Here is a 5,078-nt window from a genome sequence, read left to right on the forward strand (position 1 = left end):
ATCTCACCTCTGACACTTACTGCCTGTGTGACATTGGGAAAGTAATTTAATTTCTCTGGGCCTCTGTTTCTTCATGTATGAAATAAGAGGGGAGAAGGGCTGTACTAGATGGCCTCTGAGGTCATTTCCAACTTTAGATCTATGTTCCTATAACGAAATACTACTCTACCAAAGGGAAGGACAAATATGAAAAATTCAAAGAAACATGGGAAGACATAAACAAACTTATATAGAATTAAATAATGGGCAGCAAGGTGGCACAGTGGGATAGAGTACCAGGTCTAGAGTCATGAGTTCAAATCCAGCCTCAGACACTTACTAGCTGTGTGTGACCCTGGGCACATTACTTAAAGCTGTTTACCTCAGTTTCCTCATCTGTAAAAGGAGATGGAGAAGGAAATGGCAAATCTCTGTAGTATCTCTGCCAAGAAAACCCCAAATGGGGTCACAAAGAGTTGGACACGACTGGAAAATAACTGAACAACAACCAAAACTAAAGGAGCAGAATGAGTGAAAACACATTTATTCTGTGTTTTTTATGGGCAGAGCACTGGGCTGTGCTAGGGATACATATGGAAAAGCAAGACAGTTCCTGCTTTCAGAAAGCTCACATTCTAATTAAGGGAAGACAGCACTTTGAGGAGGTTTCAGTTGCCCATCAGATGGAAAGGCCCAGAGGTCCTTAGGGTAGGGTGGCCAAGCAGATTCTAATGTGATTTCAGAACCAAGGGATCAATGTAAAAATTGACTCTAATGATGTAAAAGAAAACAACATCCAGAGGAAGAGTCTATGGCTTAGAGGAGAGATGAAGAGACATCTAGATCCCTCTCCTCCAGGTAGAGAGGTGGGAAACCACCATTGAGGAATGGTGCAGAGACCAGCAGATGTGGTTGCTGAGTAACTTAGTTTTACTTATTTTCCTCTATTCCATTTTTGGGCATTATATACATAGGGGAGTGACTGTGCTATAAAAACAAAAGCCATATAAAAATGAAAGCCCATCATTCTACTCAATAGTCCTAGAAAGATAGAACTCAGACTCCTACAGCCCCTCCTGGGAGGTGGGAAGGGGAATAAACATAGTAGCTACTATGAACCAAGCTTTACAAATATTATCATTTGCTCCTCACAACAACTCTAGGAGGTAAGAGCCAATACTATTCCCATTTTAGGGTTGAGAAGACTGAGGCAGACAGAGGTTAGGTGACCAGCCCAAGGTCATATAGCTAGGAAGGATCTGTGGCTGGATTTGAACTCGGGTCTTCCTAACTCTAAGCCAGCACCCTATCCATTATACTGCCTGGCTGGAGACAGTCATCATCTCTAAGAGTAAAGAGGAGAGATCCCCAAGCTTTTTTGTTACTGTTGGTTCATCTTAAATTCTTTGCTCCTGATGAGTTTGCTGGCCACTTTTGGAACTGCTTTCCTGGGAAGTAATGCTATGCCTGTGATCTACTAAGGCAGAAAATGAATGGAAGCTTGGAAAGGAAGGCCAAAGGCCTACCCTTGCTCCTGCTCCCAGGAGAATGGAATATGACAGGGGAAAGGGAAGGACGGGCCAACTCATTAGTGACACCATGGGCCTGATGGAGATCTTACTTAACTAGTTGAGGGACATATGTTATTTTCAATCAGATGAGGGGTTGAAGGAATCAGAGATGTTTTACCTAAAGAAGAGAAGCTTAAGATAAGACGTGATGGCTATCTTCAAGTATCTGTAAGGACTGTCCTATGGAAGTCTGCTTGCTCCCGGAGGATAGAACCAAGATCAACGGGTAGAAGTTGAAAAGAGGCCAACTTAGGCTCCATAGGAGGAAAACAAAACAAAACAACTTCCTAAGGATGAGCTGTTCCCAAGTGAAATGAGCTGCCTCAAGAGCTAGGGGGCTTCCCATCCTTGGAAGTCTTTGAGCAGAGACTGGATGACTCCTTGTTGAGTACGTTGATCACTCTGGAGGAAAGTGAGGCTGATGACTTCGAGCAGCTCTTCCTCACTTAAACCCAACTCATAGGCAAGTCAAGACATCACCCATGATGTCATTGGCCTTCTTACAGAAAAAGGACAAACAATGTTATAGTAGGGGCTCCTTTTGGGTATGGAATAGATAGTTGCTGAGGTCCCCTCCACCTCTCAAACTCGGTGATGGTATTTCAGTGATTTTCCTAAATCGGAGAACACATCTTTCTTTGTATCCCCAGTGATTGGCACATAGTAGGCGCTTAATAAATGATTATTGACTGACTGACAGCTGTCCTATCTTCACAGCACTAATTCTATTTCATTGTAGCTGTCAGAAAATTGAGATGCTTCAGAGTCGAGGGGGAAGAATCAGTCCTCTCAGAGGGAGACGCAAGTGTTCCATTGTTCTTGCTGTCATGGGTTAGAGTGAGGCTGGAAAGGGCATTAAGTTATTACAATTCCATGAGGCTGGCAGTGCTGGTTGCTGGCACTGGGGAGTCAGAAGCTAGCCTGAATGTGCCGAGTGCAGGAGCATGGAAGGTGAGCAGTGGCTGGAACTAGTTTGTTTGGTTTTGCTTTTGTTTTATTCCTTATTCTGAACTTAAACACACACACACACACACACACACACACACAATTTAACATTTACGTATCCACTGCAGACAACAACAAAAAGATTACATATAAAACTGTCCAGCTTCACTTCATACTACTTGCACTATATATATTTTTGAAAAGTATATAATAAATTCCACATATTACTTTCTTGGGAGAGTTGTGTGAAAGTAGGCTATTGTGGTTAAGTGACTTTCCCAGGGTCATGCAGCTAGTAAGTATCTGAAGCCAGTTTGGAAACAGGTCCTCCTAATTCCAGAGCCAGTGCTCTATCCACTTCACCACCTAGCCACCCCTCATACATTACTTTCCAAATTATCCTGCTTAGGGGCAGCTAGATGGGGCAGTGAATAGAACACTACCTCTGGCATCAGGAGGACCTGAGTTCAAATCTGGCCTCAGACACTTGACACTTACTAGCTGTGTGACCTTGGACAAGTCACTTAATCCCAATTGCCTTGCCTTCCCTCCTAAAAAAAAACAACAACCCCAAAATATCCTGTTTATCTGTGCTCTCCCTCTGGACTCGTTTCTGACCTGTGAATTTTTAAAAATATTTTTATAGTTTCAATAAATGGCCCTCTATTTTTAGCATCGCTGTTGCTAACCCTTCCCATGTTTCCCCTCACCTACCCAATTAATAGCTGAGAGAGAAAAAAAAACTATAACAAACATAGTCAAGCAAGATAGATCACCACAGTGGCCATGACCAAAAATGTATGTCTCTGTCTTTACGGTGGGGATTTTGAAAAAGTGCCTTAGGTCTCAATGCAGAGATTCGGGAGTGTGGCTATGAGGAGCTCTGGCTGTGCATCATTGGAGAGAGTGAGTGGGTGGAGGGAGGTAAGTAAAAGGGTGGAGATTGAAGGCTTGGGAGTAGCAAGGTCTTTCTGGAGCACCCTAAGACTAGAGAGTGAGAACAGGTGAATGTGTCCCCTGGGTGCCCTGTAGGGCTGCAGAGCTTACCTGGAGTCTCCTTTTCCTACATAGTCATTAGCAGTTTAGTGCCTTGGGGCAGAGAGCACAGGATTTGGAGGCCAGAAGACCTATCTCACACATCTACTTCCTATGGGATACTGGACAAGTCATTCAGTCTCCCTTAGACTCGGTTTCTTCATCAGTAAGATGAAGATAGGGATAGCAACTAGTTCACTTGGTGGTTGAGTTGCAACATAGATGCTGGCTGTTACCATTATTTGATGTTTGGATGCAGATAGGATTTATGAACTGATTATGAATAGACACTTTCCCATGTGTGCCTTCTCCCATCCCCACTCCCCCCACCCAACTCGTGAGTCATGCACAGATAAACAGACTGTTTTTGTCTAACACAATTTAGCTAAATCATTGGCAAAATCGAGCTCACCTCCAGGTTTCTTTTGTCCAAAGACTGGGCCTTGGGTGGGATCTTTAGCTGACCTAATGTTAGCCATAAACCAAAACACCAGTCAGACATTTTGAGAAGGAATCCACACCACTGTGAGGGGAAATTTAAAAACTAAATAGTGATTGCCCTTTGACCTTATCAAAGCTCTGAAGGCAGCTGGCAATGTCCTGCGTCTCCAGCCCAGTCACTCTCCTGGTGGGGCTGCTCTCTGTATCCTACTCCAGGAGAGGCCGTTTCTATAGCAATCCTGCCTCTGCTGACAGGAAGCTAAATACATAATTAAAGCAAATAGAAGTCCAAGATGTTGCTAACCCCAGAGAGCAGAGCATGGGAGGATGATCGATTTTACTCTCCAGGGTAAATATTGGCTGTTGTTTTGACAAAGAGAATGTTTAAATATTTACCTGGGGGAACCTCAGGCAACAGAAGTCTCAAGGTTGCTGTTTTTTCCTTTTTTCCAGGAAACTACTATCCAGAAGGGCCTCCCACTCCAGGGATGGCAGAGATGGCCAGGTTGATCATGAGGCAGCAGATGAGGGGAGAAATCATTGCAGAGAAGGGACCCGCATTCCTCACCACCATCAGTAACTGAAGACTAACAGCCACCAACAGGCAGAAAAGCGCAAGAGGCTGGGAAATGGCAGCAACCACCCGTCTTGCTCCCAGATCAGCCCTCATAGTCATCGCTGGGGTGGACAACTCCTATGGGAAAAGGTGGCAGCCACCCCCACCAACTGCTTACTACCACACACAGGACAGGCAAGCCAGCCTCGCTGAGGCAGCAAGCAGGGCCAGGGTAAGACAGAGACCAGCATGGGCCAGGCAAGTCAAACTAGCACTACTTGGACCATCACTCTCCTTGGATCCTGATGGAGACAGTTCAGGACCCCAAACCCAAGAGCCTTGGGAATAGCATTGCTTCCTCCAGCCTAGTGCCCTCAGCCATGATCCTGGGAAGTCACTCCAAGTGGAGACACAATCTGACAGCTATTCCTGCAGGTAGTACAACCATGGCCACTGAAGACCCAGAAAAGAAAGTTCTTGTCACCAAAGCCCTTGGCACACTCAAACGGCTCCACTTTAGAAACTGACACGATTTTATCAGTGGAAATGAC

Source organism: Trichosurus vulpecula, chromosome 3, assembly GCF_011100635.1.
Source record: "Trichosurus vulpecula isolate mTriVul1 chromosome 3, mTriVul1.pri, whole genome shotgun sequence".
Lineage (NCBI taxonomy): Eukaryota > Metazoa > Chordata > Mammalia > Diprotodontia > Phalangeridae > Trichosurus > Trichosurus vulpecula.